Source organism: Ambystoma mexicanum, chromosome 7q (assembly GCF_040938575.1).
Source record: "Ambystoma mexicanum isolate Mex_15411 chromosome 7q, UKY_AmexF1_1, whole genome shotgun sequence".
NCBI classification, from domain to species: Eukaryota; Metazoa; Chordata; class Amphibia; order Caudata; family Ambystomatidae; genus Ambystoma; species Ambystoma mexicanum.
Window position 1 is genome coordinate 158,255,531 of NC_090941.1, and position 22,183 is coordinate 158,277,713.

The following is a 22,183-nucleotide window of genomic DNA, read 5'->3' on the forward strand; positions in this document are numbered from 1 at the left end:
ATGCTAGAAGAGTGCTGCAGCGTTGGCAAGCTAAGGGGTGCCCATGTCTGCATTGCAACATCGCTACGTAGTTGCCCCCTCACAAAATGTGTTTTCTGCTGTATTTCATCCACTATAACCTTGCAAGAATGGAGTGGGGTCGAAAGGCTGCCCTGGAAAATGTTGGTCACAAATGTTACATGCTGTGTGTATTTGCAGGATATGGTTTTGATGCTGTCCTTACCTGAAATATGGAACAAAATGGCGCTGGGGTGCACTTTAGAATTCCGTTTTTAATTCAGTCTTTTCGCAGATAGTGGCAGACAGGTCATGTCTGAACTGGCAGTGCCCTGGGTACCTTCCAAATGCATGCAGCAGTCAAACTAAACTGGCTCTTTTTTTTTTCTCCAATAAAAGACGAGTTTGAAACAAATGAAACATTGTCAAGTGCTCCCACCCAGTGACGTGTCCAGGGAGTGTTTCCTGGGGTGGCTCGTGCTACCCCTGGAATGTGATTGGCCACCCCAATATCCTAAACTATGATAATTGTGTGTGTGCTTTGCGCTTCATGCCACCGCTGCATAAGTGAGTGCCCCACTTGGGCCACCTCTGTCAAGAGTCTGGACACGCCACTGCTCCCACCGGAGATGGCCTCTTGAAAAATATACTTTTTAAAAATTCAATTGTAATACTTTTGGCACTGGAAACATCCCCTAGCCCAGCAGCCTACCAGTCGACCAAGGGATACAGGTATTTAGGAACTATTCCCAGAATGTAGATGCTGGATCTTGAAGGTGGCAAGCAGAAAGGCTTGCATTCAGTACTCTAGTAAACCTCCATGCTGACTCTGCTGCTCATACACTGCGGGGCGTGGCCCCGCCTGATCGCTTCTCTCTCTCTTCTGTAACAGCATTGCGGGATTGGAAGTATGGGTTGGGGGGGGATTCCCCAGAGCAATCTCTGTGATCCTGGTTCATTTACAACCTACCGTCCATCACGCTTCAGTTCTGCAAAAGTCACCGTAAGTGGTACTGATACACCCAGATGCAGAGGCGTTGCTCGGTGGGCAGGGGGCTGAGGGAGCTATAGCCCCGGGTCTTTTGGTTGTAGCCCCGGATACAAGCTGAGGGGTTACAACCAAAAAGGCTAGCTAGCCCCAGTCCAGACAGTCCCAAAATTAGCCTAGCCCCGGATCATTTCCAGACCTAGCAACACCCCTGCCCAGACGTGTGTCCATAGCTTGCTGTGCCTACCTGTAGTCCTGAGCTACACCTCGCTGATGACACCCAACGTGCCCTGGGTTGCTTGAGCAGAAGTTTTGCAACCTTTTGGGGGAGCTGTAAAAGGCAAATGGTTTTTCCTCTACTATTATAACCCAGAAAGTTGGAAAATGATGGTTTGGATGATTAATTCCAAACCTTCTATCCATCATTCTTCTTTTTTGCACACACACTGGGCCGTATGCCACATCACATGCAGAGTGCACCTGTAATAATACTGGGAAGGAGTGTGTGAGATCCTCTGCATGGATCTGTGTACATCTCACATCACTACTGTGCTTATTCAGAGGTCGAATTTGGAATTCGTAGAGCAGGAGCTGCAAGTAGCTCCTGGATGTCAGGACTTTCCTCTAACCAGGAGCTACTCATTGGGGCCTAGGAGCTATTAATGTCGTATGACTGAGCTATCAGGTCAGGAACTTTTAATTAATGGAGAACTTATGAAGAAATGAGGTCGTAAGAAGACTAAAAGAAATGCAGAGATGGAAAAAAGTTATATTTTTGTATAGCGATTTACCATTGCGATGCACACAGGCCTGAATAGCCAATCTGAGGTGCCTGAAAGATGGCGGGATTTGCATTTCTTTCCCAAATGGTGGCACGCACACAAAAACGCACACTATAAACCTCTTTACTATTGCTATGTTGCTCTGTCCTTCACGCTATTGCTGCCCGATTCCGCTGTTTCTTCTGTCTCTTGCCATTTTTTTTACCTTTCTTTCCTGAGGGTTCTTCTGTCGCACTGCAACCTCTCGTTTAGTCATTAGCGATCTTTGCTGGCGCATCCATGACGCTGCCCCTGCATGTGTTTCTGCTACAGCATCCGTCTCTATTGCTGTGCCTTTATTGCCGCAGCATTTTTGCCTCTGTGGCCATGTCTTTTCTGTGATGCCACCTTGGTCATTCTTCTCACTTTTTCTCTCTGCTGCGCCTGCAGAATAAGGAGATAATACACAGTGGGGCACACATATAACTTTCATAAGAGATATAAACTGTAACCCATCATGCTTTGTAAGGGGATTCAATTCAACACTACAGCTAAGTCAACGCCTAGTCTATAATACTGAATGAAAACCCTTATTGATATATCTTTAGGTCCAGTTCATGCGTTCTGGATGACTACCCCTATATAACACCCCTCTCTTGGAATCCCCCTGACCCCACTGAGCCAAGAAGTAGTTCTGTTTTGCAAATTTAAAAGGTTTATTTGATAATTTAAACAATAGATATATATATGACACTTTATAATAAATTAATAATTGAATATCACACTTAATCTGATATGATAAATATTAACAACGGAGAATCTGGCACTAGCACGCTTCTTTATAATCACTAATGAGTTGAGATGAAATGGATAAGATAGCACACAGGTGAATAGGAACAAAAGAAGAATGTGGTACAGAATGCTTTATGTAAGCTCAGGTGGATGCAATATTCAATGAATGCAGTACAGAAAATACTCAATATGATTTCAACCAAACAATGTAATCACTTTTCTCTGGCAATCCCCTCCCCCCCTTGATGCAAGGCAAGGAAATGGAAGGAAAACACACAATTCTCAGAAATGCAATCAAATGTGATTCAGTTCACCCCAGCAAGCTTAGACTACAGAAGTTTAAAAACACAGGCCCAAATTGCTTTGATATGTGCTGGCAATGAATTAAAAAATATGCTAAAATGCTTTTAATTCCCTTTTCAGAGGTTCAGGGTGAGTGGTATCTAGTTAATATTAGTCCAGGCTCACACTAGCAATGAGGCAGGGATTGTTAGCAGGTTAAACGAATTTCTGGCAAATGGAAAGCAAACAGCAGCAGTTTTTACATGTGAAGAAATTGCAAATCGCGGTAAAATTCGCGGATGCGTGTTCCGCGATTGCGGTAAAACTATAAGAGGTAGGAATGCGGTTCTTGGTGCGATTCAAAGCTACGATTCTAAGCTATCAGAGGAAAGTTACTGCAAGTCTCTAGCACAAACGGTTGCGGAGATATGAGCGATTGAATAGAGGTCGTTTTTCAGATTTGAAATTTTAAAGTTCCAAAAGACAAGTGCAGCTTGCGACTAGAAATGACAAGTGACAGCTTTACAAATGACAGGTGACAGTTAGGAGGCAGTTCTACTTAGGTTAAATAGATTGAATTATATTATTTTAACTAAGAGATTGGTTCTGCACAGTTTTCTAGGTACTCACACTATATTCTTGAGTGAAATGGGCCTCGCCATGGATCTGGTCAGGGTTTTGGACTGGGCTCGGGTCTCTCTCTGGGCACAGCACTGCTTTCTCTCTGGGTACAGCACTGCTTTCTCCCTCTGGTCTGGTCTCTAGTTCTGGATAGATTGAAGTCTCTAGTTTGGCTTTCTGGAGGTTGATGGAGGTAAGTATGGATTTTTCCGGCAGAGCGTCCCGCTGCAGATGGATTTGGAAAGGTCCCTATCTGTCCTGTCTGTCTGCTTTTATGTGTTTAGAATGTGGGTGTGTTCTAGCATCACTGACCCTACCTCTCTCTCAGCTTCTAATTGGTCAAACTTCCATTTATCATTTGATTGGGGAATGAACTGTGAGTCAGAGTGATGTCATTTTACAGCCTGCAGAAAGTCCACTCCTCCTGTCAACTTACACACAAATCTAGATTTGAAACAAATACATATTTGCAGAGGTACATATTGTTTTAAAATCATATGCACCCATCATGCATTACAGGAGGTATCCCCTGTTCAAACTCTGCTCTTCCTGGGAGCTTGCATTCAGAAATGGCACATATTTCACTTTTTAACTGATTTTGCAATTTCTGACATTGACCCAACTTTACATACATGTGTGCAGGGAGTAGGGACATTAACTGATGAAGTTTCAGATTTTTAACATGCATACATTTAGAGTAATATCCATTTTTCCGCTAAAACCCCCCTGAACACGCCACCGGGTCGAAAAACCTCTTAAAATGTGGGCAGAAAAATCACAAGAATTATGGTATCATTTATAAAATTTTCACATGTCCGCTCTATGAGTTATTCATCTTTTTAAAGTTATGTTCTGGCTCCAAAGGGGTGTGGTTTCCCAGGTCACATGGTATAGAAACCAGTCTTTCCAGTTTCTGCCAAGCCAGCTTGCTCTCACAGGCAGTGCCCCTCCCAGCTCTTGCCAAGAGGAAGCTACATTTTACGACTGCGGTAATAAAAACCTTTGCCTGAGTGAAGAGGGCTTTGTTCACTCTCCGGCAGAGCCCAGGTAATTCAGTTATCAGATAGATGGCATATCCTCAGTGGGGGCAGCAAAAGGAAGGTTGGCCTGGGAACACAGTGGTGACTCAAGTTTCACTGCTGATGGGGGTAGTTGCCAGGCAGAATCAAGTTCCTTAAGCCAGACTTTCAGCTACTGTCATGTTATTTGTTGCTTTTTAAATTAACTTGCAATTTTACACATGCAGCTAGAATGCTGATTCTAAGTGCAAAACTATGACATTTAAACAATTGCAACCTATGTGACACTCAAAAGTAGGTCACTCAGTCAATTTAACATTTTCGATTTTAGTGTCTTTAAATCCAGTGCAACTTAAACTGCTGACTCCATAGCTCAGCCAGTCTTGTTATAAACCTTGTCTTATGATCTTCATTTCCCAGATTTTGTAGGCACACAAAACTCCATTCTACCAAATGTCTGCTGGTGTTCAGTGAATATTTTGCACATATTGCAATGTTTGAAAATAGGCATTTTGACTTGCCTTCAGGGAAACAGAGTGGTTTTAAACTGCCGGCTTTTGGATAGTGGTGAGTACTGGTACTGCACCCATTTTTGGGATTTAAGAAAATGAATTCCCCACAATTCTAAGTTGCATTTGGCAATCAGCATTGCCATTCCCAATGGTTTCAGACTACTGTGTGGGTAGTCCAATGGTGGTTTTAGGCAGTGTCCTTCTGTGCCCATAACATCGGCAAAAATGAGTGGCAGCCTATTCTTCATGCATTTCCCTGTGCATTTTCTGGGAAGCTCTGGCCATCATGATGTTTTCATGTCAGTACTGCACAGTTTTGAGGTAGGGCTAGGATGCATGGGTAAATACATCCCACAAGCCCCCCTCTTGCGATGGCCATTCGGTTTCACTGATGGGACTCGCAAGATCTGGGATGTTTCCTCATCTTCTTCCAATAGATGGCACAGTTCAGCATCTTTTCCTCCATCCGGTACTGATCGATCAGTTCTCCTCGCCGGTCCTGATGGGAATATTGGGCGGTCCACTGGGCCCATTGGATCTTCGTTCCCGGTCTCCGTATCATCCTCCTTGGCCCGTCTTCAGGTTTTCTTTCTCCTAGGACGACAAAGGAAGAGCGGCAATACCTATTCATAGACGTTTTTCCACCACCGTTGAGATAGTGGGGCAGCATATGCATTTCATCATCACGAAACATTACATTCTTATTTTGAAAAAAAAAAACAGTATAACTAAGAGACAGTTTCATGCAAATCACAATATTTTAGAGACTAGATGTGGTATGTTTTATGATTGGAACTGAATTAGTCTGAGACAGTACCCGCTAGGATTCCAGAGGATTCCTCCAGTTGTTGCAGAGTGTGCCTCGGATGGCAACATTTCAACTGGTTTATGTGGACCCACTTGTCTTCCCCCTCTGCCGAACCGCCTTTGGGGATGCGGATCTTGTAGGCCACAGGGGAGATCTTATCGACGATCTCAAAGGGTCCCTTCCATGTAGGCAAAAATTTGCGCTGCTTGGCCTGGTTCCTTTGGAAGTTGTATAGATAGACCCGGTCTCCCACCTGATATTCCTTCCTGGAAGTTTTCAGGTCATAATGGGTCTTCATGCTATCAGCTGATCTTTCTAGATTCCGCTGAGCGTAAGCAAAAGCATGTTGAAGGTGTTTCCTTAAATTCTCCACATACTCATGAGTAGTGGAGGCATTTATTAGTGTCTGCTCTTGGGTCCTGTAGAGCAAATGCTGAGGAAGCACCATCTTGCGCCCAGTCATCAACTCAAATGGTGACATTTTGGTTGCAGATGAAGGGGTAGATCTGATGGCCATTAGGACCAGAGGTAATCGGATATCCCAACTTGGCCCAGAATCTGCCACAAACTTCTTTAATATGCTCACAATTGTCTGGTTATATCTCTCTACTGCCCCAGAAGAAGCTGGTCTATAAGCAATATGCAGCTTTCTCTTGACCCCCAGTATCTCCCACATCTTTGTCATTACTTCACTGGTGAAGTGGCTACCTCTGTCTGACTCAATCCTTTGAGGTAGACCAAAACGGGAAAAGATGTGGTTAATCATCAAGGCAGCTGCAGTTTCTGCCTTGCAATTTGGGGCTGGGAGACATTCCACCCACTTGGTAAACAAGCATGTCACAGTCAACATGTACTTATTCCCCCTAGCCGAGCGAATCACAGGGCCTACAAAGTCGATTTGTAAATCTGACCATGGCAGTGTCATTCCCCTCTTTTGTAAAGGCGCCCGGTGTGTGAGGGATGTTGGCTGAAATTGTGCACACACAAGACAACCCTTCAAATATTGGTTGAGGTCCTGGCCCATGTGTGGCCAGTATGCAACCTCTCTTAAGATTTCCAATGTTGTGTGAAACCCCCTATGACCGGCGGTGGCCGCATCATGGGCGTGACTTAACATCAGGCTTCGGAATGAGGTAGGAACCACCCACTGATCGTGGCCAGCTTTGGATTTCCTTACCAGCAAACCGTCTTGGATTCGGAACATTTTTGGACATTTCATCAACACTCTTAGGTCCTCTTTCCCAATGTAATCGGTATCCGTCAGGGGAAAGTTCTCAGGGTCCTCAAGGTGCTGGTAAAATTTACCAATAATTGGATGCCCCTTCTGAGCAGTAATCAAATCAGCATCAGGGGTCTCCTTACTCCATTGTAGAATTGAAAGGTCGTTGTGAGCATTCGTCTGGGACCTAGTGATGGCAGTGACCTGGATTTCCCCCAACAGGGACTCAATCTCAATTAGATCCCCTTGGATGGCCCCGGTTTTGGCCAGCTGATCAGCTAAGTCATTTCCAGTTTTGTCTGGTCCCTCTACTTTGGAATGACCCGTGATCTTTTTCCAGTAGATGGTCATCCCATTCGATGTGACCAGATCATCAATGTTTTGGATCAACTTCCCATGTTTCAAGGGTTTGTTGTTAGCACATAACATGCCTCTGGTTTTCCAATTAACCAGGTGCTCCACGAACCCGTTCCGTACATAATCCGAATCTGTGATTATGACCAGTTCGTGGAGTTGATGCTGGACAGCAGTGAGGATGGCTTGATGCACAGCCATCAATTCTGCCACCTGACTACTTCGGGGACCAATTTTGTATCCGGCGGAGGGTTCTGGGGACTCATTCACCCATGCATTCCCTACGCCGGCCACTAGTTCTTTCTCCCCGTTGTTGTCAACATGGTAAGAGCATCCATCCACATACACAGTGGGCATTCCCTCACACTTGTCCTCTTCAAAGACTTTGTGTGGGGAATTAAGGTATGCCTCCATGTTGTCCTTTATTTTTAGACTTTCGTCCTCGAGACAGTTTTCTCTGGCACAATCATGCAAGTCAGCCAGACCTTGCGCGAGGGGACTCTTCTTGTTTTGGCCATATCGGACCTCCACAGGAAAGCCTTGCATTGACAGAATCCAGGAAGTAATTCGGGAATTACTCACATTTCCGGCCCGGATTCTGTCACTTTGGAGATATTGCAGAGGCTGGTGTGGAGTCTCCACTATGATGTGTTCCCCCTGGATAAACGGGCGGTAATTCTTCAATGCCCACACCGTTGCCAGGAGTGCCTTCTCACAATCGTTGAATTTCTCCTCCACAGAGGATAAAGTTTTGCTCGCATAGGAGATTACTTTATTGACCTGGTCATGCTTTTGATAGAATACTGCCGTCAAGCACGTATTAGAGAACCCTGTCTCCAGGAAGAACTCCTTGTTTCTGACCGGGTAAGCTAGGCAAGGCGCTTGTGAGAGGCTTCTTTTGAGTTGTTTTACGGCCTCGGCTTGTTCTGGACCCCATTCCCACTTGACCCCCCCCTTCAGGAGATGAATCAGGGGTCTGGTGATCTCTGCGTAGCCCTCAATGAACTTTCTGCTGTAATTAGTCAGTCCAAGGAGGCTCCTTAGTTCCCGCAGAGTTGTGGGGTCTTTCAGTTTCTGAAGTGCTTCCACTTTCTTTTCCTGGGGACAGAGACCCTGAGGAGTAATCTCATGCCCCAAGAAATTAACACGGGTTCTACACCACTGTGCTTTCTGAAAGGAAAGTTTTGCTCCGGCGGCCCTCAATTGTGTCAGAACATAACGGATCTCCGCTATGTGTTCCTCAACAGTTGAGCTTTTGATGAGGACATCATCTACATAAGCCAGGTTACCCCTTGCACCCAAGTCGGGCATGGCCTTGTGTAGAAAAATGTTGAATTCATTGCCGGAGTTGAGGTATCCGAAGGGAGTCCGGGTCCATGTGTACTGCTGGCCCCCAAAGGTAAAAGCCAGCTTGTATTGGTCCTCCCTACTGACAGGCACAGTCCAGTATCCATTGGTCAGGTCTATTGCAGTGAATACCTGTGACCCCTGGATCTGGGCCAGCCCTTGGTCAATGTAGGGCAGAGGCCATCGGGAAGTATGGACCCGTTTGTTGAGCTCCCTGAGGTCGGCGCAGAGTCTCCACTGGCCGTTTGGCTTCAATATTCCCAGCACCGGATTATTGAAGGTGCTGTGGACTGGACGGATTATTCCCCGGGACTCAAGGTTCTTAATTATTTCAGTAAGGGACTCCATTGATGCGAGAGGCAAGCGATATTGCTTCACAAACACAGGAGTCATGCCAGGGTCCGTGGGGATTGTGGTTGTGTGGATGTCAGTGCGACCACAGTCATATGAGTCTACCGCAAAGAGATCTTGGAAATCCAAGAAAACTTGTTTCAACTTTTGCTTTTGTTCCAGAGTCACACAGGCATCAGCTAGGTTGACTCTCTCTTCCACCATCTGCCTGAAGCCTGGAAAGACTTCTGGTTTGGCTATCTCCGCGGCCTCCTCCAGCTGGGTGGAGAAGTCCCTGGTCAGAGTGCTGATTTGGACCGGAGGCTTCAGGTGGGAAAGGCAGCCCTCATGTACCTGGAAAATCACCTCATCCCTCCTGAAGTCACAAGTCACATCTTCCTTACCATAGGGGCAGGAAGTGTACACCAGGAAGTTCCCCCCATGCCGGGTAAAAATCCTGTCTGGTGTTGTATTGTCCTCACTGTCACTGTCAAAACAGTCCTTGGGGATTGGTCCTAACAGTTCATTTACTAAGTCGATGGAAAAATGTCGGTCATCGACCGCCATTCCAATAATGGTGCCTGCGGCTAGAGTAATACTCTTTAAGTCGCTGTTATCCACCTCTATTGGAATGGTGTCATGTTCTATGTTGACTAATGGTGTTGGGTTTACCCCCAACCCTTGCTGTTGGAGAGAAGCATTTAGATGTATGTAAGCATCAGGGTTTTTCAACTCTTGTCCTCTTTTAACTCTCACTTCCAGGGAGAATTGTCGGGTCCTTTCTGGGATGGTGACTTCCTCTTTAATCTGAATTTCAACTGCATAAGGTAGCAATTGAGCTGACCTAAATGCTTTTTCTGGCTCATCAAAGCCCATGGGATTATCCGCTAATCGGGACCAAGCTTTGAAGTTTATTAGGTCCAAACTAATGGCAAAGCGATTGAGAATGTCACTGCCTAAGTAAAAGGCGGCAGGGACGTCTCGCACGACCCAACAATTGTGGACTATGCTCTTGTTGCCAATGGAGATTTTGAGCATACACCTGCTTGGCAGGAGATGTTTGGAATCAGGTGCTTCCAGGTCCATTTCCCATTTGTCTATCAGTTTGAAGGTGGGAATGGCTGGATCTTTTGGGAGTTGGCGAAACATGGCTTCGCTGATGAAGCTCTTACCGTTGTTCACACACACTCGAGCGAGAACAGAGTCCTTCCCATCATTTAACTGAACAGGGATGAACAACTGCTCTCCAATTTGCTGAATATCAGCCAGGCTCTGAGCTGATTTCACATCTTTCTGGACTATAGGAGTGGGAGTTTCAGATTGTGGATTGGTATAGAATTTCAGAGTGTTTCCTTCCAGCGTGGAGTACCACTTTAGACTGGAAGGAAGGTTGATTTTCAGAAATAGAGAGGACCCCCCATCACCAGTCTGTTGTCCTACTGCTATTACTGTCACGTCTGGAATTTGGCTATTCTGGAAGTGAAATTCTACTTGGTCAGATTTTTGTTCAACCATGTGGCAGGTGCCGTTTAAACTAACATGGTTGACACTCTGTTTTAATTTTATCGGTCGGCTAGTCTGGGTCCAGAGGACCTTGTTTACGCAATCTATTAGGGGTGACAACCTTCTCAGGAGGTCATTCCCTAGTAAACAAGGGGTGCCCTCTGGGGTCACAACTATGACCGGGTGTTTCAACTTATGTCGCCCAATTTTAATGTCCAAATCTGCAGTCCCCTCAACGGGAATTTCCTTCCCGTCAAAGTTCTGGAGTTGTCCAGGAAGTGAGGTGAGAGGAATTTGGTAATTCTCTCCCCTTCCTGCATTCAGTTCATCAAAGGCCCTTCTGGACAGGAGGGGTAGCTTGAGATCCAGTGTCCACCAGTGCCGAGATTGTACCCTGTCCCTGTACTTGTACCGGGGCATAATATCTTCCCTCCTTCTCCTCAAGGGGGCACAGATAATGTACATTTTTGGACAACTGGTGGGCTAACTTTCTGGTTTTGGACATTGCTAGCGAAGAGATTTGGGCAGAATTCTGTGGAGAGTCTTGGGAATCTGAAAGAAAAAGTTGGCAACTGGAGATCAGAGCCATTGTGGGTTCCCCTGGCTCCGGTTCTGGGCCGCCCCCCCCTTTTTGGAGGCAGTCCCCAGTATGGGTTTGAACCCGGGGATTTTCTTGCTGTTGGTTCTGGGATGAGATGGTGGGCGGCGGTAGCTCAGTCTCCACATCTCCCCAGTCTTGATTTGCATCCCTAGGGACCCATTTTTCTTTGGGAGGAGTTCCCCCCTCTCTGAAGGAGAAGATCCTTTTCCCAGGATCCTCTGAGGATCCAACTCCCTCAAATTGGAAGATCTGTACCTCCTCCTCAAATTGAGTCTGTTTGGGTCTTTTGTTTCTCCTACCCCCCCTCTGCTCCTTAGGAGGCAGACTTTCAGGGGCAAGAGATTTTGTTTCCGGTTCCTGGGTTTCCAGGGGCTGTTTACAAGTGAGGAAGGAAGCTTCCTCCAAGGCGTTACACCCCCCTTCCCTTTGTGCCTCCTCCCTGGGAACCGGTGAGTCATCGGGGTGCTGCCCCCGTCATTGTTCTGGAGCACCAGGTCCAGAGTTGGGTGCGTTCTGCGCCGGCACGCCCATCTGAGGGTTCTGCTGAGCCCTCAGTATGTGACCCAGATCCCGCGCCAAGTTTTGAACCTGGCGCTCTAACTGGGAAACCCGCTCAGGCTGATACGGGGCCCTGTTTTCCCCCCTGGGCTGATCCCGGGAAGGGTAGCTGTCCCTCCTCTGGTAATACCCCGGGTTGGGAAGATTTGGGTACCCCTCCACCCTTGGCCTCCCCTCTCCCGGATTCAGTGGTCTGGGCTCAGGGAATTGGGGAAAGAAGGATGGATGGTTTTGGGGCTGAAAGTCGGGTGGATATCTGGGGAAAAAGTTCTGCCCAGGGTTTGGTAAATTTCTGCCCTCCTGTGGGAAGTTTGGAGGGAAGTTCCCTGGGTTAGGTGCTTGTCTGGATCCCCCCCCTTGGGCTGGAGGAGTCCACACATAACCCAGGATGGGTCGATTTCCCTTGTAACGGGGACTTACATAATCAGGAGAGCGAGGGACCCCATTTGTGGGGCTGCCTCCTTGGCTCCCTGTCTGTGACTGACCCGAGGACCTCCTGGGCCTTGCATTATTAGGTGCAGGTAGGTTTTTAGGCCCCCCCATCTCCAAATCTAAAACGGGGGTGACCTTTACCTCTGCCACCTTGGCAGCAGCAGGGGAGGTGTTGGCTTTGGGGTTTTTCTGGGCATTACTTTTGCTATCTACCGGTTTCTGCACCTCATAGATCCGGGTAGCCTGTTCAATGACCCAGTCTAAAGATCTTTTCTCGTGAAAATCCCTCACGAGCTGGGTCATGATATATTTGGGCAAGGCATGAAAAAATGTATTAACGAATTCTCGACTGTCTGTGCGCACCCTTCTTGTGGTCTGTGCGAAAGCACGCTTTAACTCCTGCACAAATTCTTGTGGGGCCTGATCCTCCCCACATTGCAAATTGTAGGCTGCCTTGCGAGGCTCTTGAGGATTTCTGTGAACAGAAAAATGTTTCAGGATGGCCGCCTTATAGGTGGACCATCTTAAATGATTTTGGTCCTCCAGCCCCGCAAAGAAACTGGAGTATTCCGGGGAGAAGGTCCACTTTACATATTGAATGCAGCTTTGGCTGTCCTTCAAATGGAAAGTCTCCATCATTTGTTCAAACAACTCTAAGTGCTCCCAAACAGAATACTTAGCGTTCTTATGGTAAGGCGTGATGACGCTCCTGATTGCCTTAATCTGCTTTAAGGGGTCCTTAAGCAAGGCCCTTTTTGCCTTATTGGCCTTTTTGGTTCGGGTAACCCTTGTCCATTCTTCCTCGGACTCAGAGGCACTGCTCCCAGAGGTTCCCATCTGTTCTTCCAGGTTTTCCCGAATTCTGCGAGCCTGAGAATGGCTGGCAGAATGTGGGGACCTGGTCTCCTGTGTCCTGCGCAGTTCAGAGGAGTCTTCAGATTCCTCCTTGCTGCCAGGATTTGATGGGTACCCCCTCCACTGACCTAACTGGGCAGAGGTTTTCAGGATGCCCTTAATGGGCCTACTCTCCTGGGGTTCCCCATTGAACTGTACTGTACTTGGGTGCCCATACCCGGATGCCCACCCCTCCATTCCTGAGTGGTACTGGCCTATGAGCCCCATACTCTTAGCTGGATAGTAATCTGCCATCCCTGTGGCCCTGTGCTCATGTGCGCCAGGGGACATGGGGGTGGCAGAGTCCAGGGACTGGGGGAGATGAAGGCCCCTGGGGTTAGGGCTCCTGCGGTCATGGTCAGGAGTCTCTCTTTCCCAGCGGACCTCATCTCTATCCGCCCCTGCTCCCTGTTGCAATGCAAGAGCCTGCATTTGTGCCTTCAGTTCCTCTGTTAAGGCCTTACTCGACTCTATCAGTTTCTCCTGCATCGCTACCTGTTGCTGGAGCCTATCATTGTGTTGACAGAGGGCCTCATTCTCCCTCTGTGCTTCCTGGTTGGTCCTGGAGAACTGGGCCAGTCTTTGCTGCAGGAGGTTTACCTCCTGGGCAATGTCCCTATTGGCCTGCTCCTTTCTTGCTAGAGCATCTTCCACCCTTCTGGTGTGCTCTACCAAGTTCTGGTTTTCTTTTTGGAGATCACCCAGCCCCTGGAGGGCCAGGTGATTTTCTTCAATTTCCTTTTTTAAGTGGCAGACTTCCTGGCCTATGGCGTCTCTTTCCTGACTAAGAGCCTGCATTTGTGCCGCCAGGTCGTCCCTTTGCCGTTGAAGGGCACCAGCTTTTTGGCGCTCCTCATCAAACTCTGCCTGGGTATCCAGGTCTTTCATAATCAGTTTATTGCTCTCCTCTTTCTCTCTGTCTAGTTGGATTTGCAGGGTGGCTACCTGCTCTGTGCATGCCCTGTTGAAATTGATCTGTTGCTCCAGCTTTTTCTGGTTCTGCAGCAAGGAGTCCAAACTGTCTTGGTGCTCCTTCTGCAGGGCCAGAAATCGGGTATCCTGGTCTGTCTTTTCCTGTTGTAGGATGCCCATATCCTCTTTTATTTTAATGATATATTGCCTACTATCATTTTCTGCCTCCTGGCTCCTCTGCAGCCTCTGCTCAGAAGAGTCCAGATCAGATTGGGCCTTCTGTAATGCCATCTGTTGCCTATTTGCCAGATTTTGGCTTTCAGCACATCTATCCTGCATGTCTCCCATATATAGGTACAGGTATGCTGCTATCCTGGCAATCTTATTGTGTTCCTCTTTGGCTTTAGGAGCCATATATAGTTCACTCAGGGCCACATGTAAGGGACCCTGATCTCTATATATATCTGACCCTGTTTCAGTGACCTGTTGTGTGATGGCCTGCAACCACACATCCTGGCCCTGTTCGGTCCATTCACCTCTCACAAATAGCTTATGCAAGAGGTGCTCTCTGGCTATTTTCATGTCTACTAAGGTCGTCATTCTAGAGATTGGTCTCTGTCCTGACTTACAGAAGTTTGTATTTTATTTTTGCAGAACAGAACTTTTCTTGGAGTGTCCCTTTTGAGGAATGCTTCACAGCGTAATGCAGCGTGGTGATCCGACCGGATGTATGTATCCCGTCAGTTAGCACATTGTATTAAGCTGCACAAGTGGTAAATCTAACCCAACGTCTCGGCTCGAGCCCCCAATTTGTAAGGGGATTCAATTCAACACTACAGCTAAGTCAACGCCTAGTCTATAATACTGAATGAAAACCCTTATTGATATATCTTTAGGTCCAGTTCATGCGTTCTGGATGACTACCCCTATATAACACCCCTCTCTTGGAATCCCCCTGACCCCACTGAGCCAAGAAGTAGTTCTGTTTTGCAAATTTAAAAGGTTTATTTGATAATTTAAACAATAGATATATATATGACACTTTATAATAAATTAATAATTGAATATCACACTTAATCTGATATGATAAATATTAACAACGGAGAATCTGGCACTAGCACGCTTCTTTATAATCACTAATGAGTTGAGATGAAATGGATAAGATAGCACACAGGTGAATAGGAACAAAAGAAGAATGTGGTACAGAATGCTTTATGTAAGCTCAGGTGGATGCAATATTCAATGAATGCAGTACAGAAAATACTCAATATGATTTCAACCAAACAATGTAATCACTTTTCTCTGGCAATCCCCTCCCCCCCTTGATGCAAGGCAAGGAAATGGAAGGAAAACACACAATTCTCAGAAATGCAATCAAATGTGATTCAGTTCACCCCAGCAAGCTTAGACTACAGAAGTTTAAAAACACAGGCCCAAATTGCTTTGATATGTGCTGGCAATGAATTAAAAAATATGCTAAAATGCTTTTAATTCCCTTTTCAGAGGTTCAGGGTGAGTGGTATCTAGTTAATATTAGTCCAGGCTCACACTAGCAATGAGGCAGGGATAGTTAGCAGGTTAAACGAATTTCTGGCAAATGGAAAGCAAACAGCAGCAGTTTTTACATGTGAAGAAATTGCAAATCGCGGTAAAATTCGCGGATGCGTGTTCCGCGATTGCGGTAAAACTATAAGAGGTAGGAATGCGGTTCTTGGTGCGATTCAAAGCTACGATTCTAAGCTATCAGAGGAAAGTTACTGCAAGTCTCTAGCACAAACGGTTGCGGAGATATGAGCGATTGAATAGAGGTCGTTTTTCAGATTGGAAATTTTAAAGTTCCAAAAGACAAGTGCAGCTTGCGACTAGAAATGACAAGTGACAGCTTTACAAATGACAGGTGACAGTTAGGAGGCAGTTCTACTTAGGTTAAATAGATTGAATTATATTATTTTAACTAAGAGATTGGTTCTGCACAGTTTTCTAGGTACTCACACTATATTCTTGAGTGAAATGGGCCTCGCCATGGATCTGGTCAGGGTTTTGGACTGGGCTCGGGTCTCTCTCTGGGCACAGCACTGCTTTCTCTCTGGGTACAGCACTGCTTTCTCCCTCTGGTCTGGTCTCTAGTTCTGGATAGATTGAAGTCTCTAGTTTGGCTTTCTGGAGGTTGATGGAGGTAAGTATGGATTTTTCCGGCAGAGCGTCCCGCTGCAGATGGATTTGGAAAGGTCCCTATCTGTCCTGTCTGTCTGCTTTTATGTGTTTAGAATGTGGGTGTGTTCTAGCATCACTGACCCTACCTCTCTCTCAGCTTCTAATTGGTCAAACTTCCATTTATCATTTGATTGGGGAATGAACTGTGAGTCAGAGTGATGTCATTTTACAGCCTGCAGAAAGTCCACTCCTCCTGTCAACTTACACACAAATCTAGATTTGAAACAAATACATATTTGCAGAGGTACATATTGTTTTAAAATCATATGCACCCATCATGCATTACAGGAGGTATCCCCTGTTCAAACTCTGCTCTTCCTGGGAGCTTGCATTCAGAAATGGCACATATTTCACTTTTTAACTGATTTTGCAATTTCTGACATTGACCCAACTTTACATACATGTGTGCAGGGAGTAGGGACATTAACTGATGAAGTTTCAGATTTTTAACATGCATACATTTAGAGTAATATCCATTTTTCCGCTAAAACCCCCCTGAACACGCCACCGGGTCGAAAAACCTCTTAAAATGTGGGCAGAAAAATCACAAGAATTATGGTATCATTTATAAAATTTTCACATGTCCGCTCTATGAGTTATTCATCTTTTTAAAGTTATGTTCTGGCTCCAAAGGGGTGTGGTTTCCCAGGTCACATGGTATAGAAACCAGTCTTTCCAGTTTCTGCCAAGCCAGCTTTCTCTCACAGGCAGTGCCCCTCCCAGCTCTTGCCAAGAGGAAGCTACATTTTACGACTGCGGTAATAAAAACCTTTGCCTGAGTGAAGAGGGCTTTGTTCACTCTCCGGCAGAGCCCAGGTAATTCAGTTATCAGATAGATGGCATATCCTCAGTGGGGGCAGCAAAAGGAAGGTTGGCCTGGGAACACAGTGGTGACTCAAGTTTCACTGCTGATGGGGGTAGTTGCCAGGCAGAATCAAGTTCCTTAAGCCAGACTTTCAGCTACTGTCATGTTATTTGTTGCTTTTTAAATTAACTTGCAATTTTACACATGCAGCTAGAATGCTGATTCTAAGTGCAAAACTATGACATTTAAACAATTGCAACCTATGTGACACTCAAAAGTAGGTCACTCAGTCAATTTAACATTTTCGATTTTAGTGTCTTTAAATCCAGTGCAACTTAAACTGCTGACTCCATAGCTCAGCCAGTCTTGTTATAAACCTTGTCTTATGATCTTCATTTCCCAGATTTTGTAGGCACACAAAACTCCATTCTACCAAATGTCTGCTGGTGTTCAGTGAATATTTTGCACATATTGCAATGTTTGAAAATAGGCATTTTGACTTGCCTTCAGGGAAACAGAGTGGTTTTAAACTGCCGGCTTTTGGATAGTGGTGAGTACTGGTACTGCACCCATTTTTGGGATTTAAGAAAATGAATTCCCCACAATTCTAAGTTGCATTTGGCAATCAGCATTGCCATTCCCAATGGTTTCAGACTACTGTGTGGGTAGTCCAATGGTGGTTTTAGGCAGTGTCCTTCTGTGCCCATAACATCGGCAAAAATGAGTGGCAGCCTATTCTTCATGCATTTCCCTGTGCATTTTCTGGGAAGCTCTGGCCATCATGATGTTTTCATGTCAGTACTGCACAGTTTTGAGGTAGGGCTAGGATGCATGGGTAAATACATCCCACAGCTTTGAATGTGCTTTAGAGGTTTCCTAACACACCTTTTATACGCCTTTCCAGACACAGTGAATGTCCGATAGAAAAAGGGGTTGGTCATAACCACATACACACAGGCGCTGGACATCGGATATCGTGACCAATTAAGTTGCGTGTATGTAGCAAGAAAATGAAAAGTCTTGTCACTTCTGTTAAATTAGACTGCTGGTTTATTGGCATACAAAGTGCAAGGTGGTTATTGTAAGGTGCTGAGCCTAGGGTCTTGGTGGCGAGCTCCAGAGTGGTGATTCTGCTGAATAGCAAGCGAGAAGGCCAGCAGGAAGATGAACGGTCACCTTTTATACACTTTTCCAGACAGTATGAATGTCTGATAGGTATGGTTGTAGGGCACTATTGACCAGGAGCCAAAGGTAGCACCTGGAGCTGGTGGTGTCAAGGTAGCCAGGTTCTGCCAGGCTATAGCCAGGAGTTAAATAGCTCCCAGCAATTATAAACCCTGTTAATCATGACGACTTCTTACTTGGACTTCTCATGACAGATTTATATCAATCTCTGGGTATTTGTGCCAAGTTTGGTGGGTGAAGATCGGTTGTGGGAGGGTGGATGGGGGTTTCCAAAATGTAATTCTCCTTTTCTGCTAATCAAAATTGTTCAGGACTTTGTTGTCTTTGCATAACTCAAAACCAAAGCTACACCAACGTAGAGGAGAGGTCCAAGCGACCCCATTAGCGCTTAGACATGTGCAGAACTTATTTTAAACCCAAACTCATAACCATTCCCTGGCAACTGTTGACTGCTATGAAAAGCAGTCATCTTGTGCATTTGCAAATCCAAGAATGCAGTTGGAGAAACCGTGGACCTCACATAAAAGAAACTTTGCACCGGTGCAAGAACAATTTTGAACAGCGGTCATATTCGCGCAGAAATTGCCCCAGTGCAAAAACATATTCTTTCAATGCATTTTTGCCCCAGGGCAAAGTTTGCACAAGTACTAAAAGGTAGCCGTATTAGCACTCGCACAAACGTTGCACTGTGGTAAAAATACATTGAAAGAATATTTTTTTGACTGAGGTAATTTTTTGCCATATACCCAGCGCTGCTCAATGGGCTGCATCTTGCTGGGTCCAAGATCCGGCATCAGATCCACAACAACCAGAGAAAAAACAACTTGCTAGGGAAAAAGGCTTGGTGCACCCTTTTTCGAGAAGAACAAGAGCTTTACTTTGTATACAAAATGGAAAGGGTAACAGGGTATAACAAGTCCACTGTCGCAGAGATCTCTCTTGTCCTCAAATTGGAGTTCATCTTATAAACATACACATCGTCATTCATGACACACTCAGTATACAGTATTCATCCACCACCCTCATTGGCTGCCGCCTATTTACATGCTAATGGTTACATATAGTCCCTTTTCCAATTGGCTGTGTTGTCTTCTCCTCCATCTTCACACATGGGTAACAGCATCTTCCACCTTGACGCACTGCAAAATAATTGGTTAAACTTAATAATAATAATAATAATTAGGCTTTTATATAGCGCTACAAACCCTCAGGTATCTGAGCGCTGCTTATTATTACCCACGGTGTGTGGTGCTCATTTATCGACCTCGGAAGGATGAAAGGCTGAGTTTGGCCCCGCCGGGATTCGAACCTGCGTTAACAGGCTCTGCACGGGTGTCAAAGCGGGCGCTCTACTCGCTGTGCCACTTGACCGGCTATAATAAACACCACCTTATGTTTACTCCTAATCATGTGATGTGTGTATGGTCATATACATGAACTTGGCAGATAACTTTGAGGTCAGCCTGGTCATTGCAAACAAAGCAACTCTTTTCTCATCTCAGACACGCAGGCACCCCCCACCAGACCTCCCCACTGTATGATATGATATGGCATTTATAACATGCCTATACACAAGTGTTTCAAGGTGCGACGAGGCAAGGGAGGGGAACAAAGGGAGAACAGACAACAATCCTTTTAGGCCAGGTGTCATTCAGATCGCGCTGTGCATCACCCTTGGCTCTCCCTCATACAAATCACAGATCATGATGTTCTCTGCTCCCCCCTCTATCAGTTCTCCCTCCCAAGAGGTAGGCTTGGTGTCCCACTAATCAATCCAATTTGTGTAGGATTTAAGACGTGTATTCCTGCACATCTGGTAGTTCAAATAGTGACCTTTATTCTGGGGGGTGCTAGTGTCCTAAATGTTTGGCACCCTAAGACCTCTGCCCCGGCTCCCATGAGTATGGCCTTCGTACTGGGCCACAGCCCTTTGCCTATTTGGCTGCACGCATTCCTGCTTAATTGTTCAACGGCTTTTATGTGGGTGTACGTGCGTGTTCCTTGCCGTGCCTGAGAATTGGAATGTGATAATCCAGCAAGAGACGAGGCCTCGTTATCCTGCGTCTCCAACACGGCCTGCGAGGATTCAGGCCTACTCTTAAATGAAGCTTTGGTTCATGTTTAAACTATTACACACATGCAATGTATTCTACTTAACACTAGTGCCAAGCAAATGGTTAGTTCTCCCCTTTATAACTTCCCACTCCCGTCAGCTGCTTCCACCTGTAAGGTTCCCCCCTACCCCATGTTTTAATATATTTTCCCAATCTGAATAGTTTGCGAGGGCCGGTAACTTGGAGATGCATCCCAACAGGTGTCTGGATGGATCTAGGGACCCGGCCTACCTCAGCCCTGACCAGGTTTACCGAGCCCCCAGCTTCGCCAGTGATCTAATCTGCTCTGTGCTTCTAACACCAGCCGTCATTCGCGCGTTCCCTGCTCTATTTGCTCGGCCCGTTTTCTTTCTTCTGGCCTGAAAGGGACACCACGGGAATCAATGGGCCATGAATGTCACTGGGGCGGGGCCCATCACTGTTGAGAGCAGGCTTTCTACATGCTGGGCACATTATTGTTTTCCAAATGTAAATTTTACACTTTCATAGAAAAAAGTCAATTCCAAACTAAAAAATGCTGCTTGCATTCACTAGTTCACTAGTTTTCTTTGAAATATATATATATTTTTCTAACTACCTGTGTGCCCCTTCCTTTGTGTTTTATTAGGGTAAAATTATGAAGATGTTATATGCTTGTCAATCTGGTTAATCGCAAATAAATATTTCTGTTGTGCTGACAGCAGTTATTAGGAAATAGGGTGCCAACTTTTGATTTTCATTACAGGGGCAGAAATACCCCCACCTTAGCCCTGAATCTAAGCAAGAGACCAACCCATCCCTGGCCAAACACATTTTATAGCACTTGTTTTTTTTAATAAGGAATTGCAAAAAAGTCAAACGATTAACTAGTTTGGAATATATAACGTATCAGCAACAGTCTCTCAACCTGCTGAGCTACCCTGGTAGCCTTCTACTGTAGAGCGTGTCTATGGGATCCCTTAATGTATTAAACATCACTGCATTACGAACAGGACTTTATGGTGCACCACTGCCATGAGAGTGATTTAAAGTGTAATTGATGTACAGTCTGGAGTTTGGAAAGAAGCAGCATGAAAGAAATTGCTCCATTTTAAAACGATTATGAACATTTCCTTTGAGAGGAGTCAACTGCCAGCTCCGCCTCGGACCTTGTGAGACCCCCTTTTACATTTGTTTCCATTTCCACCACTTCATACACGTAGTATCGTACAAAAGTGCACGTGCACCGGTGCAAAAATAATGTAACGAAACCAAACGCTGTTAACAAAAAAGTGTACACGTTTTGCACATGCACTAATAATATTTGGGCAGACACGTTTTCCGCCTGCTCGAATGCATTCCTCTATGCACGGGTAATAACTATTTTGAAAACGCATTTAGGGTGTTGTCGCACTGATCTAACAAGCTGCCCTCCTGTGAGCAAAACTACACAGCAGTGCCTCCTAGCCTGCTGCTTTAAAAAGCCGCCACACCGAATTCTGTCAGGCGGTACACGGCCTCAAAAATGCTGTATCCACGCGGCCTGCAATCTAAATTCAGCAGAGACAGATGAACATGTTCGGGCATGATTCAAATAGAAGAAAAAAAAAGCCGGTGAGACGATTCATTTTTGCGCATCGATGAATTCATGAATATGAATGAATTACTGCGCCGGCTGCCTGTAGCGTGTCGGGTAATGGAACTCAGAGCCTGAGTGATGAGTCTCAGGCCTCATTATTGCAGCCCTTGGAGAAAGAGTAATGACAACATGCCCCCTTGATTCCAAAGGCCTTTTATTTTCCTGGAAAATATGAAGCCCCTGGGTACAAATGACTGTGCTTTCTGACAACGGAAAATAAATAGATCCGTGGGTCTTTAAATAAATCTGTCTCCCAGAACCGGACTCATTGGTGGGTTCAAAAAGTTACATAGGATTTTCAGCACATCCCTGAGCTTTTTGGGAAATGTGTTTTCTTG

At 45.7% G+C, this 22,183-nt stretch overlaps 1 protein-coding gene across 1 annotated transcript in view; it reads left to right on the forward strand.

Moving 5' to 3' along the window:
• The window catches only part of CFAP47 (cilia and flagella associated protein 47), a 3,369,192-nt gene that overhangs the window by 2,677,026 nt on the left and 669,983 nt on the right, over positions 1 to 22,183 (forward strand). The window lies entirely within an intron of this gene.